At 41.6% G+C, this 27,459-nt stretch overlaps 1 long non-coding RNA gene across 1 annotated transcript in view; it reads right to left on the minus strand.

Annotated features, from left to right (window-relative positions):
* The window catches only part of LOC147817551 (uncharacterized), an 85,146-nt gene extending 69,216 nt beyond the window's left edge, over positions 1-15,930 (minus strand). Inside the window, exons 1-2 of the long non-coding RNA XR_015436269.1 lie at positions 15,854-15,930; positions 15,722-15,776 (exon numbers count right to left, since the gene is read on the minus strand). This is a non-coding gene — a long non-coding RNA (uncharacterized LOC147817551). The remainder of the gene's footprint in view (positions 1-15,721; positions 15,777-15,853) is intronic.
* Between the last annotated feature and the right edge of the window lie 11,529 nt (positions 15,931-27,459).

Here is a 27,459-nt window from a genome sequence, read left to right on the forward strand (position 1 = left end):
ACACACACACACACACACACACACACACACACACACACACACACACACACACACACACACACACACTGTAGAGACCACAGAAAGTGTAGAACAATGATATGTGCACTTATATACACTTTTGCTCTAAACTCCCTTTCTAGCACCAGAATTGTATTTATTTCATTCAACCAGGTAATCATCAATGTTTTTAACTGGTTTTGGATGGTCATACAGGGTCACTTGTTGTGACTCCATGAATTACGATACATGATTGAACTCTACAGACACACTATGTTGTAACTCAACATCTGTCAGGGTGTTAACTGGTTCTCTCCTATTATCACAAAGAAAAGAAGTAAGAGATTTCTTTGTTGCTGTTGAAATAGTCTATGTATCAGAGTCTGCTACTTTTGGGCTTTATTTCATCAGCAGGATGTTTATGCACCCCTCACACTTAAGCAAGATCAGAGGTCAATATCCTAGGAGACCAGTCAGTGTGTATAATGTGTGTGTAAAGTATTTACATATTCGAGCAGAGCAGAAGGAGAGACAACAGAGAAACAAGCACTTTGGTGAATACTGGCAGCTGTCAGGGAGCAAAAGTACAGGATGAAATTCCATAAAGGTTTGTTCAGTAACTAAGAATCCATTCACAGAGCTAACTGTGTTCATAAACTATGCTGAGATGTGTTACTGGGCAGGTTCAGATGGACAGGAAGTGGAAGAGAAACAGGAAGGAGGAGAGTCGGTGGCTACTGGACGTCATTGCCAGATCAGATCACACAGCAGACGGAGGTTGCAGTCAGAGCACACAGCTGCTGGGACACAATTTATTAACAGTGGAACATGGGGAAGTTTGTGTGTATGAGTGTGTGTGTGTGTGTGTGTGTGTGTGTGTGTGTGTGTGTGTGTGTGTGTGTGTGTGTGTTTGTGTGTGTGTGGGTGTTTATGAAGGTAATTTAACATGTATCAGTCCAAAGCTGTTTTCCAGCCGTCTCCTTCACTTTAGGCAGATTCTTCCAGTGTTTCCAGTTGCATTTAATTGTCCTAGGAAGACCGTGTGCACGCACGTGTGTGTGCGTGTGTGTGTGTGTGTGTGTGTGTATGTGTATGTGTGTATGTGTGTGTGTGTGTGTGTGTGTGTCAAGCCTGGGCCTCCTCCTGGGCCTGCTCAGTAATGAGAGCAGACAGTGCATCAGCAACAGAACCCCAGACCTGTCTGCTGCGTTGGAGATATATGGGGTGACTGGGCATCTGAACCTTGCTTGACACACAAGCACACGCACACACATACACGGCTGCATATGCATGCATGCTAAGCTCGAACACACACAAACACACAGACAAACACCCCAGGGGCAGCAGGGGAAGGGCAGATGAGGACATCTATCTCACACTCACCACTCACCACCGACACAAACAAACACACCCCTTCTGCCGGTCCGTCTCTACAAGCATGTTTCCACCCACCTGTTTTTACGCACAGTTTGACAAAATCATCATTATATCACAAAACAGAGGATTGGCTGAGACAGAAATGTTGTTAATGAGGATGTGATAAAGGGTGATGGGAACAAATCAATTTTAGTTAATAAAGTTAATAATGATTCTTCTTTTGCTTGACACAGCATTGCCATATTTCACTATTGCCAGAAAGCTCAAAGCATCAAGAATAAAGTCGGTAACACAAAACAACATCTTTGTGAAGATGGAGGAGAAATTATTTCACAAATATATAGATTTTCCAGGCTGATAGAAGAGTTACAGATATGGGCAGAGATTTGTTTGATTTAGAACCTGGGACAAGTGCCTATCAAAGTCAATGAGCATATATACTGCCCTTACCAAGCAAGAAAGATGAGGTTCCATATGTGACCTAATTATCTGGAAACAATCAATCGGTACTACAAGTTGTCATCAATCTGCAGAGGTAATAGTAGGTCTGTAAGATGTATTAAGAACGGTAAAGTGGAAGCGGTTAGTATTTCTCACCTAAACAATTCAAACATAATAGAATTTAAATTTGTATTTAATCGCTGCATATAACTAGCAGTTAGCCAGTTGATTTTATGTTTAACTTTCATGTGTAAGTTAAATGTATATAGATACTGAATGAAGCAAATGCTTTGCAGATTAATCTCTTTATGCTACCGTATGTGTTTGTACACTCATCTCTCATTATGACACAGAAAAGGAGACAAAGGGAGAGTGCACATACACACACGTGCACGTGCACACAAAAACACACGTACACACACCAACGTGCATTCTGGTTGTTTGACAAAAAAATGTCCACCAAAGTTCAATCCAAATCTACGCCCTTGGTTACACATGCTATTTTAATGATATAATCTTGTTACAGCTATGAGACTAATTGATGGAAACACTCTCTTGTGCTAACTTTTTTGGAAATTTCAATGGAAATATATCTTCCATCTCTTTCTCTCATAAAGCAACACACGCTAACAGGGCTGTGTACCAACTCGCACGTCCGTCCTAATTGACTGGGCAGGAAGGTCCAGAGTTTGAGCGTCTGCCAAACACGTGTAGACTCAGAGGTGATGTCAATATCAGCAGTGTCCCCGCCACCACCCCCAAAAGACTTAATACACAAAGGAAGCCCAGATACACCTGGCAGCATGGCAACATGGCTTTTGCGCACACACACGCACACATACACACACACTTTCTGTGCTGAGGAAGAGGAAAATGTGCAAATTGAAATAACTGAGTTCATGTGAGTTCGTAAATACATGCAGGCATATGTTTAAATATATGAACACCTTAGAATGACGTAATGCACAGTCACAAAAAAAAAAAAAAAAAAAAACGGTTAACTAAAATTCGCCCCAAACTCCAGGCTGCTGTAACTTCAATTAGTACTCTGAAATCACCATTGTCCTGGATTCACAGATAAAACAGAGAGGGAGACAGAATTCCTGCTCATATCATCCCTTCCAGGCAAATTTCAGCCAAAATCTGGACTGACGATTAAGTAGGATTATGTGCTCTATACCGAGGTTTAGGGACAACCGTGTCCTGTGCTCAAACCCTGTGAGAGGGTGTGAGTGTACGAGTGTGCATGTGCACGTGTGCGTGAGAGAGGAGAGAGAGAGAGTGAGCGAGAGATACTGAGAGAAAGGGAGAGCAGAGGAGAGCGAGCTTTTGTTCCAACTGAGCCCCTAATTAGCCAGGCTAATTGAGCTGTTAATTGATCTGTTGTCTTAATTAAACATCTCCTGACGCTTCTTTGCTCCTTGTATTTGGGAATCTGAGGGATATGCATGTGTGTGTGTGTGTGTGTGTGTGTGTGTGTGTGTGTGTGTGCAGGAGCGTGGAACACAGAGGTAGCTAGCCCAAACAGATGACGATAATCTGAGTGGGCTGATGACTCCATTAGACACTTTGGCTTGTTTTAGTTTGGGGCTAAAGCCGTCATTATAGATTTCTTTGGGGTTATCATGCTGGTGAAATGCATTTAAAGCAGAATCTGATTACATTAATCTATGCACGATGTGCTCTGATAAAGCTGCCAATTTCAACAAAATCTGTTGACTGACAGGCGAGGATTTTAATCACATACTCAACCAAACCTCATCCTTTGGTTCAGAAAACAGACCCATTGGTTTCTTGTGTGTGATGTTAGCACTGAATTTTAGCTCACCTTTATCATTTCCATCTGGAAGCAAGTAAGACAGAGCAGAAAGAAATTTCCCTACATTAAAATCATGCTGCGAACGAATTAAAATGTCACACTATCTTGATAGAGAAACTAAGCTGTGGATGTGCAATGGAAAAGATGTGTTCAGTGAACCACTGTCAGTTTCATTTAATTTCTCTCAAGCTCTAATTGCTCCTGAAATCAAGGAAAGTTTATGCAAAACTGCAATAAAAAAAAGAAGTTAGAGTTACAGGGTGGGTAGTCACCTGGGTAGTCATCTCTTCCGAGCCTGCCACATTACTTCCATCTGGTCTGGATACACAAATGTTGGGGAAACAAAAGTTAACCTCAATTTACTGTCTCCAGTGTTTTATGTAAAGGACTCAATGCCACTCACAACTAAAGCTCTGATAGAGTGAAGTAAATCTGATACTCATTAATAAATCAGCTTGTCAGCAGCTTTTCATATATATAATATATGTATTTTGTAAAATGATGTGTTGTGTTTTCCAAGTGTACACTTGTCCTTGTCTCAATCTACTCACTGTTTTCTGCGTCCACCTCTGGAGACAACAAGAGAGCTGTCAGGTGGTCATTTCCTCTCCACACACACACACACACACACACACACACACACACACACACACACACACACACACACACACACACATACACACACACAGATATGCTAATACCTGGAACATACTGTGTGTGCTCTATGTGTTTGTGTAGGTGTGTCTCCATGTGTATCTGTTTGTGCATATCCAGGGGGAGGACGCAAAGCGTAGATGCTAACTTTATCATCTGCTTGAAGCGGCGGTGGCAGATGGCGCTTTGGGGCGCTTGCAACACCGGTGTTTCCGAGCCGGCTGGTTAGCACATGAAAAGCAGGCTTTGTCGCCGTGCGGCCAGCGGGTGTCAACAAGGATGTGAAGTAAGACCAGTGGCATGAGGAAACAGTGAAGGAGGAGAAAAAAGGAGGAGATGGGCATCATGAAATTCTCATATAGGCTCCAAGAATGATTAATTGAGTGAGGTAATGGTTAACCAGCATGGAGTGATTTTGTCTTCCTGGGAATGTCACGCAGATTAACTGAAGCGCTTGACTGAGCTGACCCTTGTGCTCAAAGGGGGGAATATAAACTTGGGTGGAGATGTAGTGTATAAAACGAAACCAACCTCACATTCATTTGGGATATGTTGAGAAACACTTCAGAAAAGCTTTTGACAAACTTGACTATGTTCAACCACTTTCTGCGAAATAGTTACACTGACAGACGATGTAGAAACTGTACTATACAAAAACAAAAAAGCAATTTTGACTGTTTGACATTATGTATTGTTAGCCTTCATAATTTATAACTATGAAGACATGCTGTGTATAATTGAGGGAGCTACAGTCATTTACTTGTGAGAGGAACATTTTCTGTTTTTAATCAATGTGCCTTTGCTTTTTCCTGGGCTTTCAATAATCAAACAAGCCGAGCACACCATGGCAGATGTCACGTCCATACTCTGTGGACTATTAAAGAGGTTACCATGGCAGCACAGGGTGGTCAGACACTGACAAATCTATTATAGCTGTAACCACAGTATGCCATGTTGAAGACCCTTTGTGCATTTAGATGTGTGAGCAATGTGTAATGACTGGTAAAATAATAACTATTCAAAACAGTACATGCAGATAGTATGGATTCTGCACATACAAGTAAAAATTCATTCCTTCATAAACACGTAAATACACATTTACACCCACATGCGAGGTTCACAAGGAAACCGCCCTCTTCTGAGGCTGCAGTGGTTGTCAGAATAATAAAGCACATCAAGTGGTTTTTGGCCCTGTGGCTACCCAGAGAGCTAACAGTTAGCTCCTTGCTAACCTCAAAAATGATGTTCACAAGCAACACTCACAGACAGAAACTCGATCTCAACTCAGATTCCCAGTGTTCATGGCCAGCTCAGATAGCTAAATGTACAGAAGTTGCCCCACCACTGCAACGCTCCACATACAGCATCTCCACCGACAGCATTTCAATCTTAATTGGATCTTTGTCAGGTCATAAAAAAACACCAGATCTCGCCGTATGATTTAGAACTTCCTTCTGTGTTGTGCCACAAGTTATCAGAGAGTGCTAGCCAATAGGATTTACCATCAGAGAGAGAAGTGCAATATATCAACTTCCACATCAGCACAGAGGAAAACTGCATGGCAGCTTTCTGGTGCAGGCACAGCTGCACGCACAACTGTTATGTTTTATCGACAGTGACGCTTACACTGCACTGTTTATGATAGATATGACCACAACTGTAACTCACAGCCGTCTGGTTCTCATCTTAGGTGTTACAGATAGCAAAATGTCAAAGTGTCAGTAATATTTCTTCATGCCAGGTTATGGACAGTTACCGTCCTAGCTAATAATTCACTCTGTTTCACTGTGTGATAAACAGAAACAGGCCAAGTGTTATAGTTTGATATCAGCTGTCCTCTCATGCCGGGGCAGGAGGGTTCATGCTCAGGCATTCTTCACACTTAATGTAAACAGATTAGCTTGGCCGGGGATTCAAGTGTACTCCTCTGGAACACATTATGTATGTCAAAATAAGGCTAGCTAAAAGGTTTTCCAGGTTTGTTGCTCTTTGCTCATGTGTGATTGTGTAGATGTGCCTGCAGGAGTCGGAAAGAGAAAAACAAAGATTAGATTAGAAGAAGGCAGGGGCGGCGTTAATGGAACTCTCTGATTGACCAATACATTAAGGTGTGAGGTCACTGGAAGTTCAAGCTCACCCACACTATCTGGGGTGTCGCCTGTATTGAATGAAGGTCCGATCAGATTATGTGAATGAGTGTGAGACAGATCAGATTTAGGGCACAACTTGATGAGATGTGTATATGTGGTTGAACAGTCATAGGTTTGAGTGCAGTGCTGGTCCATTAGTGATGGAGCTGGTCCATGCAGGACCACATGGCCGGCTGTAACCGGTGAGTGGGTGGGAGGAGGCGGAGTGAACAGGAAGTCATTATTACACTTCCTGCAGCTGCTTTACACCTACTGACCACATGGACTGACTGGAATAAATTCAGTAATAAACTCAATATTAACAGGTGTTCCTCTCCACAAGCACAAACACATGCTTTTTTCCCCATGCCTCATTTAGTTTGTTTTTTTCCTTCAGTCAACTATTTTTGAGTTTGCAAAAAGAGGAAATATCCAAAATTACATCCGTTTGCTGACATGAGCCACTGAACTAAGAATGGGAAAGTCCATTAGAACAGAAGGAAACAAGTCCAAAATGAGTGTGCATTATGTGGGTGGAGTGTGTGTGTGTGTCCATGTGCATGTGTATGTATATGTGTTCATGGCGGTCTGCCTGTATGCGTCTGCTCGCTATTGAGTCAGGGTGCATTTCTCTGTTTGAGGGAAACTTTGACAGCCTGGCGTCTTTGTTCTAAAGTTCAGACAGGGAAGCAGATGGCTCTTCTCAGTGTGACTTAGCAAGCTAGCTAGCTGTGGAGTGCGACTCCACTGCCTCTGGTGGTGCCACTGATATTGCTGTATACAAGGCAACAACCAAGCTATAGTTTGAGCCTGTCAGCTATAGCAAGCCAGTCATTTATCCTAACTAAAGAATTAGACATGAACATTATGTTGTCGTTGTTTTGTGTGTGTGTGTGTGTGTGTGTGCCGGATATGGTGATTGAGAAATGTCCTTTCATACAGTACATTATACTCTAAGGCCCATAGGAGTCAAACAATTAAACTTCATCTCCCCCAAATAATTCCCACCAACATAAAGGTAACAACAGTCTTTGAATAGTGTTATTCCTTGTGCTATGCTTTAACAGAGTATAGTTGTCTGTGATGAAATTATTTGAATTAGAGCTACTGCTAAACTGTACATCCTGCAAGCACAACAACAAAGTCATCTTATTGGACAAAAAAGGCCACAATGATTTGAAACAGTTGTAACATGGACACAGTAAGGGACAACTATTGATTCCACCGCATCTCCATTTTACATCAGTGGCACTGGAAACAGTTACTCTAACAGAGAAGCATGCTGCAACATTAGAGGCTTTATTAAGTCAGAAACATTTCCAGTGCCGGATTTATTGGGTCACATTTATTAGCTTGTTCCTAACTCTAAACACGCTGCTTCTCCGACATAATCAAAAACAAATTTAACTAACCGCGTCACCAGAAATTTCTCCTGGTCGTAAAAACCCTCTATTTAAAACAAAGCTTGCTTGAGGTTGCTCTTGTTTAATGGCTCTGCTACTCCTGTAAGCCACATGACTCTGATCAGCTGATTCATCCCCCCCTGCAGAGACATACAGAGACATTGTTTCCAAATAAAAGACTCCTACCAGAAATCCAGACCTCATTCTTCTCCTTATTTGAAAAACCCAATACTTTATCTACAGTGGCAATATCCTCCCTCTTTTAGTCTCTCTATTTTTCCCCCTTCACAAGACGATTGGTCTTTAATGTATTTCAGAGAACATCTGCTAACTATCACTGAACCTCGTGGGATTTCCATTTAGCCCAGTTAATTACTCTATCAAGCCAGGTTCATTATCATATTCCTCCTCTTAAAAAATGCACCCGACACTGTGCAACTGTGTGTGTGTGTGTGTGTGTGTGTGTGTGTGTGTGTGTGTGTGTGTGTGTGTGTGTATGTGTGTATAGGTGTAAGGGTAAGGGTAAGGGTAAGTGTGTTCCCAGACGTACACACACTGGTGTAAGCGTGTCTGTGCTTGTATGTGCATGGCTCTGTCTTAAACACATTCCTAATTGCAAGTGGTTCAGCCATAATATTCGTGTTAATGAACCAGAGGCGTCTATAGGAGCCGGCTCTGGAAGTCAAGTAGGGAATCTGTTAGTTTGCCTCTCCAGGGAGGAGAGTGAGCTGGTATTAATCTTGATGAACAACAACCCTGTGACTTCTGCTTGTCTGTATCATTCCCTGCAGAGGTTAGTCCAGGTGACTGATGGCACAGCCTCTCCGTCTCATAGGAATTGTTTATGAAGAATTTAATTCGAAAATGAGATACCCACTGTTTAAAAAATGTGACACTTGCTCTTAAAAATTGTCATTGGCTTGATTCATGTATTTCCTCTAAGTGATTAATCCACATAAGTGCCAACAGGGAGCCTGTACCAGCATTCTTTGCGGAGGGCAAGACACACCACGCACAGGCCGTCAGTACACTGCAGCACTAGAGACCAATCTTGCTTCAAAATATCATTGATGTTCTCTACTGACACAAAACTCCCCAAAACACAGACTTTCAGAAAACACAAGAGCAGCAGGGTGTGCTGTTTAACAAATGGGGAGACATTTTTCACACAGAAGGTCACATTCTTCCTTCAGGGATCAACAGACAATCACAAACAACAAAAAAATAATAATACATCAAGGAAAAGTTGTTTTTCCTTATATGGACCCCAAGTACTTTAAAATGACACCCATTATAATGACTTTACTGTCATCTCATTTATAAAGTGCTTTCAAGTCAGTAACTATAGTTTTGCTTCTAGAGGTCACAGGATTTAAAGCATCGCCAGCTGTTCTGCTAAACAACCATCAAAGGGAAAACAATCACAGATCCATCTTCTAAAATGTATGAGCTGGAACCATGGCATGATCAGTGAAGCCATCTAAAAGTAAAATGGTTACTGGTTCAAAAACAAGCTTTGACCCCCAAGCCTCTACAAAGACTGAGAGTATGACCTTAAATGCCACTATACAACAAATTATGTAACGAAAAAAAAGCACAAAAAATGATTATATTAAGAGCTCGACTATACCACAATCATCATAACTGAGTAAAAGTAACTTCTGTGGTCGTGAAGAAGTTGATTTTACTTGCAAAATGTGTCATTTACTAGAGACAGGTTCATATTGTATGTTACGATCCTTCTTTCTGTTGCTAGGACACTGTGACTGGAATAATGCCTGCACAAATATTAATGCAGAATTTCATAAATTTGTAAGGCTTTCCTTAAAGTTTGGGTCCTGTGCCATCTCTAACTCCACCACAGTACGTCATTCCACTTGAAAATTGAATGCGTATTCATCTGCAATTTTAGCACACACTAACAGGTTTGCAATAAAGATTTTTCAATACCGTGACTTCTGAGGGCCCTGCCTTTGTATTATAGTTTCATGTAGTTTTCATTTTAACATCTACAGGATCAATCAATCGTCTCTGGAGTGATGGCCTTTCCAGTTGGATGGCGAAATCAGCACCCACACTGAGAAACTTTCCAGCACATAACAGACCAGCTTCCTGGTTACAAGGGTCTATATGGCGGTGGGTGTGCAGAGTGCAAAGCAGTGAAATCTACCCTTTGATGAGATTAGCTGAGTGGTGTACTTGAAATAACCTTTCATGCGCTGCCATTATTGTATTAATCTATTCTAAAACAATTTGGTTGAATTAATTAGGCCCTACATATTTCAGCAACGCTCACAGGCTGCCTGGAAACAGATGGCTCTGAGGGTGAGCCACTCTCCAACGGATGTGTATAGCTGAGGAGTAGAAGACAGAGAAGAGAAATAGAAGTGATGAGGAAAAAAGGGACGAAAAAAAGAAGAAGAAAATAGTGGTGTGAAGGGAGGAAAGAAAGAAAGAAGGATGTGTCATCAACACCTCTGTATTGCGTACCTGACAGACTGACGAATGAGAGAAAGTGAGTGAAAGATTGAGCAAAGAGAGAGACAGGAACGGGAGAGAGGGAAAGTTACTCAGGGTCTCGGGTCCTAATGCCTATCAGTTCCTCTGCAGTCGACGGGAGATTGGTAGCTTAACAACAGTTGGGCGAAGAAGGCTATTATCTCAATCCTACAGTGTTCTGGATGGGTTCAACCTTGAACAGCTTGCAGATGATGAGCCTATCCATATGGTGTTTAAATCACTCAGCGTTTCCTAAGCCATTAACCTTCAGGACACCTTGCACTTGCCCTCAGCTTTGACTGACAGCTCAGTGTAGATTTTATAAAACATCACTACTTTTAAGTAAAGTCTCATACTTGAATAATTCCACTTCCACATTTACTAGTGGTTCCAAACCTTTCTGGATTGAGACCCAATAAAATGAGGCAATGTCTACTTTTGACCCCTCATCACAAGTTATAACCTTATTGTAGACAAAGAGTTCAACCAAAAAGTGATCGTTGGATTCTTGGACTGTTTCATTTGAAGGATCTTTAGGCTCTTTAAGAGGTGAAAGTATCCAGATTGCCTCAAGAAAAAGTGTAATTTACATAAGAGTTACAAAAAATAAATCGAATTTTGTGTAATTTGTGTAACTTGATCCCCTTGTTAGAAACTATGCCTGTAAATTGTTCCTTACTGGCAGTTGTATTGTTAATGTTTCTATCACATTCAGTGTGGTTAAGATGTGCAAATACCCCTGCTGACTCACAGGCTGAGTTTCACTTTCCAAGGGGTGTGCAACAGTGCAAAGTGGTGAGGACAGTCAAGATATTTTACAGACTGTGGCGTGTAGATTTAAGAGCAGAGGAGCTTGAGTGCTGAAGTGCTGAGGCGTTTACAAGGCGCTGCCACATCATGAAGGACAAGTTAATGGCTAGCCGAGTAGAGGTGGATCATAATGCACTTTGTGGCCCGGGTCCAGCCAGGAAAATTCTTAACAGGAATCTCAACCTTGCTGATAAGGAAAAGAAAGACAACAGGGGGGGAGAGAAAGTGAGAGCAAAGAGGGAGGGAGAGAGTAATGAAGAGGCAGAGAGACACTAAGAAAGATGATACAGAGGTTCTGGGGTTGGCTAATGTTGCCACAGAGCGCTTCGCTCACTCCAGGTCCACGTCGACTCTTGTTTCAAGGCTTGGGTAATGGACATCAAAGCTCTGGCACCGTCTCCGGAGCCAGGGAAATTAAAGTTTTCCAACTCCTGACTTGGCAGGAGCTATGGCAAAATGATACCTTTCACCTGAGAGGGGAGGGGAGGGGAGGGGAGGGGAGGGGTGAGGCTTTGCAGCAAGAGTGATGTCACTGGCAGAGCCCTCTCAAGCCATTTGGGAAACAGCTTGACCTGGAAACACAACACAGGAAAGGAAACAGGGAGGGCGTGACGTGCCAGCATCAATCTATTGTATGTTATATTTCTATGACACACGCTGATAAACTACAAATTACTATCTCACATTACCCTAACTGCCCTCTCTTTCTCTGGCAGTATGGCAGGCTGCGGCCCGTGCCAGTGTCTCCTCTCTGCCTGCATCACTAGCGTTTAAACTAACATGGACGTGCTGCTGCCCAACACGAGTCAGGCAGAGTGATCCCTTGTGCCTGCTTTTATTACCTTGTTGACACCAGCTGCTAGTTTTAAGCACTTTTAAATGCTGAGTCTGAGTAGTGGCTCAAATCACAGAATTAATGCCGTTATTCCTGCCCAGCTTTCTTTTTGGCAGTGCTTTTAAGCCCCAGACTTAACAACAAGCCTGGGTTTTATGCATTCAGACAGCTGGTGGGAATAAGGCAGTTGCCAGTGGCATAAAACACTGTGTGCGTATGTGTGTACGTGTGTTTGTGTGTGTGCGCGTTTGTAAGTGTGGTCGGCGTGTGCCTTCATGTGTGGGAGGGCATCTGAATATGAAAAACTGTCTTTTAAAAGTTGCTTGTCCGCAGTCCAAATATTAAAATTGCACATTTGTCATATTGGTCAGTCTTCACAAACAAGGATTTATCTCTCATGCTCAGTATTTGGCATTAATAAAGGTGATTAAAATGCGGTGGAAATGTGACATACTGGAAACCAAATGTTGCAGATTCCTCCTTCCTCTTCACCAGTTTGACACTCAACTTCCACTCTCTCCACACTGGCACGCTTCATTACTACTACGCCTGTGTGAAGTCACTCGCCTCTACTTGCACACAAACACACACACACACACACACACACACACACACACACACACACCACCACCACCACCACCACCGCACAACCACACTCATGAAAAGTGTGCATCCCCGTGTGCCTCCCCACACACACACTTTCCCTCACTTCACACACACAAACTAAGCAATGCTATCTAGCAGCTGTACCTCTCCTTATGTGCAGAGAGTGTTGATCCCAGTTCTTCTCTCACACACAGTGAACATATGTCAGTCAGAAACAAGGCAGACTCTGTATTCCTTCTTCTGAATAAAAAGTTTGCTTCTCTTTTTACACAGCACTTCTGAAGTCTCCTCAGACTCGTGTAGAAAGACCCTAAGTGATACGTGGAGGTGACCTTGTTGTGTTTGCGTGTGTGTGCGTGTTCAAATGTGTAAACGTGCGTGTGCGTGAGATTACAAAGGGAGGATCTGAGATGCCTTAGGTAAAGCAAATACAGACTCTGATAGATGCCAGCAGCACCTGTCTGATTTACATTTCCTAATTGCAAATGAATTACCAAAGAAACATTTCCCCAGCACCGACAGGCAACACGACAAGTTCTACCTGAAGGAGAAAGTGTTTTCACAGAAATATTTATAGGAGGCTTAGAAAACTTCCACCTAAGCCAGCAGTCCCCTGAAGTCTGTTTGAATGTATGTAGGAATGCAAATGTATGTGTACATACATTAGCAACTGTGGAGTTTATGTGCAGGAGCATTTACTCCTGAAAATCAAGAAAGAAAAACAACTCTGAGTACAAAACAGCGCTCCCCATTTAATAGCCAGGTTTCAATGATGCAAACTTCATGATATCTATGTCCCTCTTTTATGATGTGATGCTATATTCTATACATTTATACGTCCACCATAAGTCTTCAATTTATAAATTCAGATCCTAAACCTTGGCCAATAATATGACTGTTGTTCCAATCAAAAATAATATATACTAATTATTTTCATTATAGATTATTCTGCTGATTACTTTGTCAATTAATCAATCTGTAAAATGTCTAAAATGTCAGAAAACAGTTACAAATGTCAAAGGTGATGTCAAACCAACAGTCTTTAGAACAAAGATATAGAGTTTACTATCACGCAACAGAGGGATAAGCATCAATTCATCAAACTGACACAGTAATGTTTGATATTATTGCTTAAAAAATAACTTCAATAGAAAAAAACATGAGATCAATTATCAGAATTCTATAGTGATAGTCTCTAAACACCTAAACTAATTTAATTTAAAAAAATCTCAATTCTAAATATTAAAAAGGAAACAAGCAAAACAATGGTGGGAATTCAATTCATGCTGTGTAGCTACTATACAATGACTCCCTCCAAATTCTTTATTCATCATGTGTCATGTTTCAAATGTATGCCCGTCACACTTTCACTCACCACCTGAGGTGAGAAGGGGTGCTGAGGGTCTGAAACAGGTCCAACAGGCTCAGGCTGACAGTCAAACAACCTCAACACCCCCCCACACTCACCCAAACTCCAGGATAACAACAGCAAACAACACCTGTCCTGATGATGTCATGCTCTCACTAGTATCCCATACCCGCCTGAAGACATATTCAGCTCTTAACCTCCTTCTTCTTCACCTCTCCCTGCCCTCCCCGAAACTATACACATCCTGTTTCCATTATTCGCCACTAGTGAGCACCAACCCTCTCAAATGCACCTTGTAATTAATTCCCAACACTCCATGCACACTGAAAGTCACACTGTTTTGTGTTTTGTCATCTTTATCTTTGTGCTGTGTAGAGTGTACAGGTCCAGACTAAAGTCATTCAGACTAATTACCACACAGCTAATTCCTAAACCACAAGATATCTGTCATTTTGTTCAAGACAGAGCAGGAAATGACAAAACGCAGATAAAATATGAAGGAGAGGAAAGAAAGGACCGTAGGTCAAAAGGCTCAGGTGACACAGGTGGATGTGGAAGTGTGGTGTGTGCGTGCACAATCGTGTTCACACTACACAGGTATATGTAAAGACAACAGAAGGATGACAGTGGACCCATGTTTACTCCTTTTATCTAAACTTTACTTGTTTCTGCGATCAGAGCTGTGTTGTGGTAGCGAGCCAGTCGTCTTTGATTTGGGAGCATGGTGCTGTCACCGCCGAGCACAATGACGCCACACACACACGCACACACACGCACGCACACACACACACACACACACACACACACACACAACCTTAGCAGCGGGAAACAAGAGAGGAGCAGCTGTGAGTTGCACTCATCAGTTCAGATTGAGGGAGACACAGGCAGGCTGGTAAACAGACACAGATGTACGGAGCTGAGCAGAACAGAGAGTGGGAGAAAGAGGAAGGTCACCCTTTCACAATGGGAAGGTAGCGACAAAGTCAACAACACTTGCTGCGTGACTAAAGCTACTGTAAAAAAAAACAAAAAAACAGGCCAGTCAAAGTAGCAAATGTCTATTATTCATTTCATTGTCGAGAGAAAGCTCATCCTATCACTTAAGCATACAGGGAATGATATTTTGTTAAAAATATTTCATTTCTATACTTGAACTTTTGCATGTGACTTGCACAAAATTTCTGCAACAATGACCACTTAGACGCATCCATATGTGAAACTGTCATAACTGCATCCCAGAAAAATCCAGACACAAAACCTACACAGACTTCTAATGAGCAATAACCCAAAAATCTTCATTCATGCCGAGGAAATCAACCTGCCAAAACCCTCTCATATGAGAGAGACAGAGAGACAGAGAGACACACACACACACACACACACACACACACACACACACACACACAAACACACACACACACACACACAGACACACAGACACACAGACACACAGACACACACACACACAGACACACAGCTTTGTCAGCAACTGTTGCCTCCCCTGAGGGTGACACCCCACCTGGGAGCTCAATCCTGTCAATACTCACTATCTCAGTTTCCCTCTCAGTATTGTATGCTCTCTCTTGTTACACTCATTTTCAGAGTCCCCCATTCCAACCCAGCCCGCTCAAGGTGTGTTTTAACCCCAGTCACAGCTCTAGATATTTAAGAGGGATGCAGCAAGGTGGTGTGAAGGGAAAGAGTTCAAGCCCACTTGAACAAAAACACAAGCAAATGCTCTTATAGGGCTTAAGAGAGGAGGGGAAACAAAATTAGGCCTACCTGTAGTTTCCTATATTTTTCCAGAGATGGGATGACTTGAGCTTTGTGTTGACACCTGTAGAGACGGGATCATTAAGACTTCATCCTCAAAAGTAAATATATAGCATTTTAATATTAACTTTTAATATATACCTTTGGTGCAGAACAGACTATTGGTCGGTGCGTGGCAGCATTGCTGGTTGAGCAGCTGATCAGTCCAGGATCTTCTGTACCAGAGAAAAGCAGAGTAGGTTAGTAAACTATTATATAACTGTAACTCTTTCAAGGTGTCTTTGACTATCACTGTTCCTCTAACTCTCACTGGTCTTCCCTCTGACTTTACATAAGAAAAAAACAACACATTCCCATGTTTTCATAGAAAGCGAGACACTCTGGAGTGAACTCCATGAACTGCTACCCACTTTCCCCCTTTTGTGTTTTCTCTAAATCTCTCTATTTCACCAAACTATGTGGTGTGCTATCATGTAAGCCATTGTTGTAACAAAACATCTGGCCAAGTTTCCTCAAGTTTGATTAATCTTCTGAATTCTTCCCAAAAACACATTGATTAAATATACAAGTGACACTATTTTATGTTTACCTTTAACACCTTAACAGTTGCTTTGCTTGTTTGCACTTTTTCCAGTTCTTAAAAAAACAAATGAATCATTATCTTCAGCCACCACCATAACAAATAGTTACAAACTGTTACAAATACTTCCAGTGAAGGCTTAATGACCCAAGCCTCCAGGTTCCAGTAATGTCTAACCAGTCTGAGGTAAACATTTACCTGCAGAGCTGATCAGATTAATGACTGATCACCACCTGGAGCTAAACCATACTTCAGTTCCTGACTTAACATGCTAATAAGTTGTCCAGGTGTGTGTCTGTGTGCGAGTGTGTGTGTAAGCCCGGGATGTTTGTAGCCCGCAGGAGGTAGAAGTGAAAGACCACCAACTGAACAACGAACCAGGTGGTAAAATCAAAGAGAAGACAAGTTGGTCCAGCAACTGTTATCCTCAAACAGCCAAAGTAAAACTTCAGGGAGTTGAATCTGTACTCTTTGCAGCTGTTGCTAATAACAACTGAGAGCCAAAAATGTTGGAGCTGAAGAGCAACAAAATTATTCTTTTGCTGAGTTTTCCATATATTGTATCTATTTATGTACCCTTCTCAATGCAATAGATTTATTTGTCATTTTTGTAGTTATTTTTTCTTTTAAAAGTCTCTAGAAATGCAACTGAGTGTAGATTAAAAAAGAAAAAGTCTGCCACAATAGTACATCAATGTGCAGTTGTGAAAGATTGAAAAAAAATGACATAATTGGCAATAAGCTAATGAATAAAACTCTGTTGGATGTGGATGACTCATGTGTCAGGTGTTGGAATCTCAACCAGTCCTAACATATCCCAGATGTGGACCACAGGTGTGGGAAGAATTTTATTGAATATTTCTGCAAAATGTTGGACATTTTTTAGCATTCCATGCTAGAATTTTTAAAATTATCTTTTTCTACAATATCCATGTGTGGTAACTAATGGTAGGTGCACTCCACTGACTTTACACGCAGAGTTCAGTTTCCTTGTCATGGTTAATACTACTCCACAAAAGTTGTATCAAGTCCTCTGTGGCTTTGGAGGGAGTTCTGCAACGTCTGACAGAATAACCCTGATGATATCATTCTTTGCTTGGGCTAAGAGGTGGCTGTTGAGTTGCATTATGGGACCTTGTATCGATCTTGACCCATAAAAGGGAGCTAAAAGTCAGGGTATCTCTGCCTCTGCTGCAGCAAGTTTGATCACTCTTTTTTCTTTATATATCTCTTGTGAGTCTTCTGTCATTACTTTAGTGTAGAGAACGTTCTTGTTTATGGCTACGCTATGGTCAAGGTATGATTAGTGTTAAGCAACAGTTGGTTAATGATCCCATGATTCCACTTGAACTTCTTGGAAAACAGTGATCTTATGCTGTGCCCTCTGCTACACTTTCAAAGTGACCTTTCACCGCCAGAAATCTAGTCAGTTCATTCTTGAGTCCAAATAGACATTTGTTTTGGACATTTCTCACAAGGCCAAAGCCATGTTTTGTGAGGTCACCATTATCTTGACCTTTGACCATCAAATTCTAATCAGTTCATCCTTGAGTCCGAGTGAATGTCTGGAAAGCATGGAGGCATTATGTTTTTGCGGGTTGATCTTTTACTAAATACATCACATATGACTTTATGGTAAGGCAAAGATTATGGTTACAGATTTTTTTTTTTTTTTTTTTAAAACCCGTCCAACAGCCTAACCTCCACAACATACTCACTAAATAAAGAGCAGATTGGCATGGGAAGTCAATTTTGGGGTGCAGAACTGTTTTTATTCTTTTTGTTGTCAAGACAGGCCAAGTAAGGTAAGTCAGCTGAAAGATGCAACTTTGTCTTCTTCACTCCCACCATCACCTTGAAAGCAAAACAAGCAATGAGACTTTGGTGGACCCACGACATATTCTCATTTAGCGGCTCCGCTGTTGTGGGATGTCATGGCTATTAATTCTATCTGAGCTTCATTAATCCACATTTTCCCATCCAGCCCCCCTGTCCTTAATCATCATTTCAGCCTTTGCCAGCATGGCCTCTGGTGGCCAAATACAACTAGGGTCACAATGTGTTGCCTCAGCACTCGGGGAGTGTATGCACACATACACATACATACAAAACACAGATAATAAAACAGGTCATCCATCTCAATCACACAGTATTGGACCCATGTCATTACATTCCTCTCACTGGGGTGAAGCATAGAAAGTATACACACAAATGTACACTCAACGACAACTGCTTCAGTGCATAGAGAAACTATTACAGACAGAAAGTCGTAACACTTGCCAGGTTGTGACATCCACAAGAATTCATCTTGTATGGCACTCCTGAGTGATATCTGATTTGTGAAGAAGCTGAAGGTCACTCAGCAGTGAGGAGTGTGTGTGTGGGGGGGGGGGGGGGGGGGTAGACTAGAATCAGAGGGGACGCTTGAGAAACATTAGCTGTTGGGAAAAAAAAGAAAGAAACCCACACTGGCAATTGAGAGGTGGTGAAAGAACTGACGACTATCAAGACTGTCTTAGTACAGCTCAGTCCAGGTGGGCGATTGGTTGGAAACCACTCATTGTTCCAGCAGATCTGAGCTGTTTGCCGTTATCTGAATACCAAATGGTTCCAATTTGCTGCGTGAGGGTGGGGGGGAGAAATACCACGGAGGGGGCCAATACACACAATGGAAACTGGAGAGGGTAATCTGATGGAAATCTCTGAATGTTCCTCTCCCTGCTCGCTAAAGGTTAGCCTACTTAACTGCCTGTCTGCTGGGTGGTTGCTTGTTATTCATTCAGAGAGACAGGCAGACAGAAACACATGAGAGACCGGGTGTATGCATAAGAGGAGATCAAGATGGTGGGTGGTAGTTTTATCAGTTTCAAATGGAAAAAGTGAATTCACATGCCTATAGAATTCGATTTAAAAAGGTTTAAAAAGCTCAGTTTTGACTTTCCAGTCAAGTTCGTCATCTGACCTTTGACCTCTAGATACCTCAGCAGTAGCTGTCAGTTAAGTCTACAACTCAGCCCACCTCTCCAATCAGATCCTCTTCCTTTCTCTTAATCACATTCACCAGCAAGAGCAACTAACCCCGCCATACTGCTCCCACTCATATAAAAGCCATTTCATCTCTCTAATGCAGATAGCACATAAAGAGAGACGGCAGTGGAGGGAGTGGGGGTGCAGGGTGGGGGGGTGGGGTTTGTCTGTCTGCATCACAGGACTGTAAGCACATAGAATAACTGTCGCCGAGCACAGCCAAAAGCCCTTAGCATTGTGACAGAGCAGATGTTAAGAGTAATGACAGTGGAGATTACCCAATAATTGTAGCAGCGTAAATCATTTCAGAGGGGGGCAGAAAGAAGGAGAGAAGGGGAAGAGAGGGGAGAAGAGGAGGAGGGATGGAACAAAGGAGGATGAACCGCGGCTGAAGCAAATAGCACCTTATTGTTGGTATAAAAATGCAAAAGAGGACAATTTATATGCTGTGCGTATTTCGTTTTCCTAAATGTTTATATGCAGACGGCTCATCTGTAGTTGCATAAAAGAGGAAGCTTCCAGAAATGAGTCCCTGCCACGTTTTGTGGTGATCATGGTGGTAGTAAAGGGTGGTGGTAATGGCGATTATGACGACGTGGCTGCTAGTGTTATTGTCTGTGTTTGGGAGCTAATCGCTGTGATGCAAGCTGCTGCCTGAGGCCAAGGATGGAGGACAGAGAGGCCCCTCCATCTAAGAGTGTGATGACATATTTCTCACTCACATCCCTTAACAACATTGTCCGCCCCCAACCTCCAGCATCAGGCTCTCACCAGCACCCTGCCTCCCCCAGCCACAGATCACCACAGCCCACATGGGTCAGCAGATCAGGGGCCTTAACACCCACTGCAACAAGGAGCTTGCTTGCGTGTGTGTGTGTGTGTGTGTGTGTGTGTGTGTGTGTGTGTACGTGTACTTATGAGTGTAACTGTGTGCCTCTCTCACTTGCTCTGTTGTCGCCTTGATTGTGTAATAAACTTTATTCAGTTAAGCGTGAATTATTGTTAATTGAACTAAAAAGTAATTTTCTTAATTGAAACAGAGGGGGGAGGGGCATACCAGATTAACAATGTAAAGGAGTGTTTCTCTCTCTCTCTCTCTCTCTCTCTCTCCCACCATCTTGAGAGTTTTATCTTGTCTAATTCTTTTTCCCATTACAGTTTTCACCATATTTTTTTTCCATCCTGCAGCTGCAGTAAGAAGCCTGTAATCTACTTAGCCTCACACCCATCTTAAAATCGAGACGGGGTTATGCAGAAACATTTCTGGGGAGCACTAACTGCCTGTCTGCTGCTTGCTTGTTTGTTAAGAGCTTGTAGCCGTTCATACATACACTTGCTAACAATTAAAGTAAACTGCATAGGTTGTTTTATCATTTAAATTTGATACCAAAGTGATACCTTCAACAATTTTTAACAAATTTTGACTATTCACTCTCAAGCACTAATATCACTTTGCCCTTTGTTGCCATTTATCGTTTTGATTTCTAAATCATTTTCCATTTCCAAGGGAAGTTATCAACTGTCGCAGACCAACCAATCAGAACAGCAAAATGTTTGACATTGCACAATGAGTGATAGAAAAATGATTGAACAGATTACAGTAAGTGCAGCTGTTTCTTCTTCTTTTAGAGAAAACGTGCCTTCAGTTTGTTTTTTACTGGAGCGACAACAGACCTCTTTCTCATCCGTGGCAGCCATCTTGGTTGTTATGAAAATGCATCAGCGCCTCCTCCTGTGTCTGTCATCGTATAAAACCCGTCCCATGTTAAATTAATGGTTGTAATTGCCTGACTAGTTTTTGGATGGATGGAAATCTGTCTGAATCGGAGGGGGGGCAAGACCGATCTGTGATATTGAGTAAACTGTTCTGGTTTCTATGCTGAGACTTTATCATATCCATCTTTAGCATCCCTCTACTCAATTGTCTACATTAGTACAATAATGCCTACTGCAGATAGTGAGTGCACTTGCTTTCACAATCTATCAATTTCATACAGCTACAAAACTGACTGTCAATGTAATGTCATACTTTTGAGGGAAAACTGTGGGAAGAGAAAAACATGTCAGCATTGCAATACATCTTGTTTGTTCATGTGCATAAACCAAATAAATTGCAAAAATTGCTCTGCTGTACACGCAAGAGCTCTCCATGCTGTTGAAAGTCATCTTCTCCTCGTCTCCACATACTTTGTCAATAATACTCTACAAAATCGACAGTATGTGGGAGAGTGCACAAGGCCGCAAAGAAGAGAGCAATGTTTTGGAATTCAACCCACATACCAGAGCTACTGCAGAGCTTCAGGAAACAGTCACATTCCAGTAAACACATGTGGAATTACCAGGGCAAGAGCTCCTGGTCACCAGCCTAGCCAAATATTATCTCATACAGAACAATATCACCCCCCTACACAGCAGCTATTGGCTGAGAGGGAGGAAGTGATGTATATTGACTTTTCATTTGGGTCTTGCTGACTCTGCTGACAAAAGGACCAAACCACTTCCAGCTGCTAAACCTAGAGAAAACAACCGCATTCTGCTGAACATGATTCAGCTGCATTTTGTTTCCCAAATTAGTTTTTTCATCAAGCACTTCTGTTGCTCAACAGCCACAATTGTGAGTCATGCAGTGGTTAAAGTAGCTAAATGACACTCACACCATTATTGCAGTAATATTGCTCTAAAAATGATTAGTACATTACATGTAATATAACCAAATGAGGCCGCCAAATGACATAGCTCCTCACGTTAATGAGATCCATGTACACAATAAAATAAACATTATCCATCTATTCCCACTGATCTTCCCACATTAACACATGACCTTTGTAACATGAACATTCTTGTCTAACAATGCCGGCCGTCCTCCACTATTTGTCTATCTATAGAGTGTGTCTGAGCCATCTAGCACCTTGTCAGTCATAAAAGCAGTGGGAGAGGGGGGAAGGGAGAGGAGGAAGAGGAGGAGGAGACAGAGGAGGGATAAGAAGAGTGCCATTACCAGTGTTCTGGACCCGTGTCTTCCCAGGGTGAATAATTACGTCTGACATGTCGTGAATAGGGAGGGACATTATCACAGTGATCCTCCGAACCCCCTCTGTGTGTTCCCTCTCGCTCATACACACACACACATACACACATACACACACACACATTAGGGCCCCTCTGAATGATTTAGGGGGTCTGTTAATAATGCAGGGGCTCCTAGAGCTAATTAGGTAAGTAGCAGAGGGCGCCGGCTGTGACGCCTCAGCTCACTGATACAAGCTGTAAAGGAATGAAGCACACAACTACTCACACACAGAGTTTGGGTTTATCTTTCACTGCACACACACCTCACCCCATAACCTCAATAATAGCCCTGATTATTTTCAAATGGGATGGATAAAATTTGTGCTTACGATTAAGTTTTAATATTGATCATGGCACAAAAGTGGAGGCCTGCAACAGCTTCACTATTCCACTTCTTTCATTGGCATACATTATGCATTATTAAGTGGATCAGGGAAGGTAATGGGTAACATGTCTGTATACTGTGGCCCTTAGATATTTTGACAAGCACTACCAGAGAGGATGAAAGGTAACAGGGATCTGTGCGCGCCAAGAAAATCAGTAGAAAGCGATTATCTTGAGAGGGAACAAGTGGAGGGCCAAGGTGGGCCTTGTCACGTGTACAATCTCTCTCTCTCTGGCGCCATAGCTGTCAGCCCTGTAAGTGCAGCGTTAGGGTGATTAGAGAGCAGCGCGGCCCAGACAGAGCACATCCAACCTCCAGACAAGCCCTCCAGAGACTCAGCGCCACAACAAACCTCAGCCCAGGGTCAAGCCTCTAGGTTCCCTGTCTTCATGATGGGCCCCTTCGGTGCACAACCAAGAACCATCTTGTTTAAGAGACTGCAGGGTCCATGAAATTTAGCTCTTTCATGGTACCTTTAGGCTAAAAGCAATTATATTTAAAGTGTCGGTGTGCTAAAATTACACTAACATATATTTTCCCACTTACACCTAATGATATGGAGGAATGATTATGATTTATGTGCAAAGCTTTTATGATAAAATTGAGAAATATGCCTCCATCCCAACTCAGTGGTCGTGCATTGACATCTGTCTACATAGCCAAAAATATTTTTTTTTGGAATTTGGGTGAACTGACCTTTTAATTTGTTCGCTAGACTCACAGCAGGTAAGATGGAGAATAACTACATTGTTTGTGCACAAACTGATACTGAACTGTGGCAGAGTTGAAGTCGCAGTTAGCACCCGTTGCCAGGAGACGCACAGTCAGACAGAAAAAAAAATGTCGTTTGTTGAAACATGATTTGATGAAGTAAATGGCAGCACATTATGCTTGGGGAAATTGTTAGCATGACAGAGAGCTGTTTTTGCTAACAAAGTTAACAAATAACCCACACCATGCTACAATTGAGACACAAAGAGCCGACTGCAGAAGCTGTGAAGAATAAAACTCTACTTCACATCTATTTAAAAGTATTGCTGCATATCAACAGGTCAAGTGGGCTAACTCACCTTACTTTCCAGGGTGTTTGAGTCTCGCTGGTAAAGAGATAAGATGACAGGAAGTCCGTTTGACATGTTCAGTGCAAACATCGCGGAGTTTCAGGGGCGAAAACCACACCATTAAATTATAAAAAACAGCCTGAAGATGAGGGTTCATCTCAGTCCTTAAGTGTCAGGCACGTAACGCTTTGTTTGACATTATGCACAGATCCATGAGAAAAATGGCGCAGCAAACTTTTTCTGCGAAAAGGAAGTCAGCTTGATTTTGGGTAGGCCTAATGTATGTTTGAATTTCTATCTTAAATATTTTTGAAAGACACATAGCTAAAACTAAATTGGTCTATATAATTTTTTTTAAATGCTGAAGAGAATGGAACAACAATCAAACTGTTTACAACAACTTATTTGAGAAAATGTATTCACAGAATAATTGATCATAATTAACGTCAAGCTAACTTCATCCTGGGAAAGTGTAACTACAGGACGCCATCAGGCCAAACAACCCCAACCAAGTTTTTTTATAATATGAAGTTTTAAAAGAAAATGTCTAAGCATTAATGTATTGTTATTTACAACACAACATAAGGAAACTGCCAACATGTAACTGGGCAAAGTAAAGCAATTTAAAAATCCTAAAAGAAAATTTTGTTAAAGCATTGCCCTGTTTAAATTGTGGTCAGATGTGCATAAATTAAATTAAGTCAGACCAAACTAGAATGGCACTTAGTGAAGCGCAGACCTCCAAGGCTAAACAATCCTACATATGTCTGTCTAGGAAAATGAAGAGAAAAAATGAAGTAGTCTGATACCACAAATAATCTATTTATCATAAAACATACTAAGTCATAAGGTCGAAACATTATTTACAAAAATGTCAAAAAATACCCTATCTTGAAATGTTATGGAATGTGATACCGACTTAGAGTTTTTCAAACTAAGTATTTAGCTATTTTATGAAATAGTAGAAACAGGAAACAGTATGAGGTTGGCAACCAGCAATATAGCTGGAGACACTGAGTAGATGAATATATTGTTTTTTTGTGAAAATAAAAATAAAAACGTTTGAGAACATAACTTCTCATAAAACAACAAATTATTGTCCTTACATTTCTGATTGTGAGCAAATTAAAAAAGCAATCCAGCTTCACTTAATACACTGACATGAGGGTGGTATCAGTGTTCTAATTAACACAAGGCAAAAAAGCGAATAGGCTGAGCATATTTCCCAAAATGTCAAACTATTTGTTTAATGACTGTCAAACAGGTTCATGTAAACATCTTAACCAAGAATAATCATAAACCTTGTGAACAATTCTCCAAATAGAATATAAAATTAGATATCAAACCAACCACAAGCTGCACTTCCCTATACTTTTTAAATGACATTATGAAATGTATGTATTCAAGTGGATAAATGGTGACATATGGTGACATGTTTTCAGATTCGTATCCTTTCATCTGATAATTACCAACAATTTATGCAAAAAACAAATACAGTAACAAAACAAAGATATACTTTAAGGGCAGTCCAAAAATGTAGAGGTATTCCTTTAGCTCACAGGTATAAAACATCTACAAAAATTTCTGTTACAGGGGGATTACTATATTTTGTAATTTTTCTGACATAGAGGTTGGTGTTTGTGTGTGTGTGTGTCTGTGTGTGTCTGTGTGTGTGTGTGGCTGGCAGGGGGATTCATACAAGGATTTCCGCCATATAATCTACATTTTTTTCAAATGTTTCGTCTTTTTTCCAAGTTCCCTGTAGCGCACACTTGTTGACAGATTGCTCATTAGTGTGACACAAACTTTCAGCACCGTCTGTAGTTTCTAGAGTTCACCAGTTCCCTCCCATCCCACAGCATAAGGGAAAGCTATAGCCTGACTGTGCTCTACCTGTATGTGATAGCTATGGCCTGAGGGTTGACAGTATCTAATCACAGCCTCAACAGGTGGGGAGAGGAGACGGTGCAGACAGCATGGCACCACATGGAATTCCTCCACTATCATAATGTAGATCAAACCACACACATAGTATCCAGTATTTATGGTGAATATACACAGCTGTCTACTGTGATACTAAATACAGTAAATAATGCACAGTACATCTTACAGCAGACATGATATTACAATCCATCATATTATATTATGTTACAGTGTGGAAGTATTTTTTGTCAGTGTTCTACGAACAGGATAAAATCCACAAGGATTTATGACAAACACAAGACAAAAACCACAGTGTTCAGGCATTAGTGTACAGAAGTTTACACAAACATTATTGCATTGATTTTTATTCATTTAAAATCTGATGTTCCTCAGCACCACATTTGACCTCATCCTCACCTCGACAGCACAGAACCTCGTCAGACATAAAAGCCGTCAGAGGGGGCAGAAGAAGCCAAACCTCCCCAGGGGAAGGAAAAGCAGAGGAGTGGGAAGGGACGGAGGAGGAGAAGGAGGAGGATGGGTGTCACTGTCTCCACAAAGCCCTGTTATCCTCCAGATATCAAAGCGCCGTACTCCCAGCATAAAATATCATTAGAGTGATATGACTCACCACAGGGGGAGCTTATCCACCGCCAAAGTAAAAGCAGAAAGAGAGAAGTTTCATCATTGTAAAAGATGGGGGTGGGGTATTTTAAACGGTTCTGGCAACGCAATGGCGCACAACATTGTTCTTAAAAGATGTTTTTTTTGATATCGTACAAAGAAAGTATTGTGTGAGGCATCCTGGTCACTGAAGTGAGCTCAGTGTTTCAGGAGTGAGCAAAACAGGGAAGACATGAGACAAAACAAGTGCCGGTGTCTTCCCACAGTGTTTGCAGCACTCCAAGATGACTGACAAATAAGAAACATACACAAAACATTGTGAAATACAACTGAATTTTAATGTTGTAAATTAAAACTCATTTCTGATCGGTTCTTAAGGCTCAATGCGTTAGTTCTCTTCTCCTTTTTTATTTGCTCTCTAAAGCGGAAGTATTTAGGATGTAGGCCAGATGGGTACACAGCACTATTGTATGGTTGACAGAGAGATGACCTTGTTGCGCCTGTGTGTGTGTGTGTGTGTGTGTGTGTGTGTGTGTGTGTGTGTGTGTGTGTGTGTGTGTGTGTGTGTTTGTTTAATCGGACAGAGAGGGGGGATTAGAGACCAGGCACCTGGCAGGTGGAAACAGTCTGTACTCATCTGATGCCCTCCTGTCTTTCTACACACACACACACACACACACACACAACCACACACACACACACACACACACACACTGTAACTTGCTCATAAATGTACTGTCATATCACAGTGTGTTTAACCGCCTGAATTGTATCATTGTTTCCGATCATGAGGCTTCGCAGTGAGTTGCCTTGTAAGAAAAAAAATAAGTCAAGCAAGTCAAGCAAATGCCTGCGTACTAAGACCAACTTCAAACATTTCTTAAATGACATCCTGGGAGTTTCACTCCGGGTCTTGTGGTTCAGTGGTTTCTAACTTTGGGGTTGGAACTTTCACAGCAGGTTGTAAGATTAATCTAAGAGGTTATGTGACGATTAACAAAACAGGAAAGCTGAAAAACATGAGAGTCTCATGAAAGCAGTACTTTGTTTTAATGGGTCCCAAGTCAAAAAAGATGGG

The sequence above is a fragment of the Seriola lalandi genome, unplaced genomic scaffold, assembly GCF_002814215.2.
Source record: "Seriola lalandi dorsalis isolate HSWRI2012SDOR001 ecotype SW California unplaced genomic scaffold, Sedor1 jcf7180002054942, whole genome shotgun sequence".
Classification (NCBI taxonomy): domain Eukaryota; kingdom Metazoa; phylum Chordata; class Actinopteri; order Carangiformes; family Carangidae; genus Seriola; species Seriola lalandi.